The following is a 1,685-nucleotide window of genomic DNA, read 5'->3' on the forward strand; positions in this document are numbered from 1 at the left end:
GCGGCGGGGCGCTCCGGCGAGGCGCTCCGGGCTCCGGGCATGGCGCGCACGGGAAGGGGGGCGCCGCGGAAAGGTGCGGGGGCTCCTCTTCGGCAAGGAGGGGGGCGTCGATCTCTCGGCGGGGGGGGCGCAGCTGGAGAGGAGGGAGGAGCAGGAGGAGGAGGAGAGCGCAGGGCGCAAAGTTCAGGCCGCGGCGAGGACTCCGAGGAGGTGCAGCCCCCGCCGCGCGCGCTCGCTCCTCCCTCACCGGCCCTCCTCTTCCGCCGGCCAGCCCAGGCCGCCTCCCCTCGCCCGCCGCTTCCTGCTCGCTCCGCCGGCCGCGCAAGGGAGCCTCTGAGCGCGCGCAGAGAGCTTTCACCACCGCCGCCCCTTGCACGCACCGGTGCCTGACCCTGCAGGGTTCGCTGTGAGCTCCCCCGACCTACACACGCCCTCCCCGTTTGATCCTCACAACAGCCCTGCCAGGCCGGCTGGCGAGAACATCGGAGGCTGCCCTCGGGTCCAACTCACTCGGCATTGCCTACACTGACTCTCCGGAGTTGCAGGCGTTCCTAGCCCTACCTGGGGATGCCGTTGGGGTTTGAACCTGGGACCTTCTACCCCCAAAGCAGACGCTCTTATCACTGTTCTATGCTCTTTCCCTTTAAAAGAAAGCAAGAGACTAGTCCTCATCGTTGTAACAAAAGGACCGCTTTAAACAGGAATGTAGGAAGCTGCCTTACTGAGTCAGACCCTTGGGCCCTCTTGCTCGACCCTGACTGGCAGCACCTTCTGCAGGTTTTCAGACGGACTGTGTACACACCATATATTCAAAGCACGTCATCCCCCCAAAGAATCATGGGAACCATAGTTTAAGGGTGCTGGGAACTGTAGCTCCGTGAAGGGTCAACTACAGTTGCCAGAATGCTTTGTGGGAAACAATGTGCTTTAAACATATAAAGCAAGAGGCTAGTCCTCATCGCAGTCACAAAAGGGCTGCTTTAAACACGAGAAGCTACTTTACGCCGAGTCAGACAGTTGGTCCATCTAGTTCAGGTTTACCTACACCAGCTAGCAGCAGCTCTCCAGGGTTTCAGAAAGGGGGGGTCTATCCAAGCCAGGATGCCAGGAATACAACCTCATAGCAGGGCCTTCTGCATGCACGAATGTGCATACCCCTCTTCTGGTTTTTTCCCTTTTATTCGAACTGTTGCTGACTCACTCTCTGTCGCAAATGCAAAGCCAGAGCCGGTTTCCTTATTAAAACAAATGGGCAGATCTTTCCATCCCGGTCTAAAAGCAATCCCATACGCAAGGACCAGGAAGAACATTTCCAACAATACAGACCGGATTCAAGAGCTCTTGCTCGAAAGGCCTGTGAAATGGGGCTTGAGGTGTTTGTGGCCCAGATCTTTTGGACTGTGGCCCAGATCTCTTGACCCTTTTCTACTTGCTTGGCTGCCATGGCCCTGACACGCCGCCTTCTGTTGCAGAACTAACGCTCCAGAGAGCAAGGTCCAGCAGGCAGAGAAGCACCCAGGCGGCCACACCTTGGAACCCAGCCCAGCGGTTTCCAGTGTGTGTTAACAAAACCTCATTTCCCCCCAGGCTTAAATTCAGTCCTCTACATTTCAAGTAGCAGTTTGTAATAATACTAAAAAATCTTCAGCATTCTAGTGCTAATTTCTCCCAGTAAACCCATTTTG

This window comes from Rhineura floridana, chromosome 18 (assembly GCF_030035675.1).
Source record: "Rhineura floridana isolate rRhiFlo1 chromosome 18, rRhiFlo1.hap2, whole genome shotgun sequence".
Classification (NCBI taxonomy): domain Eukaryota; kingdom Metazoa; phylum Chordata; class Lepidosauria; order Squamata; family Rhineuridae; genus Rhineura; species Rhineura floridana.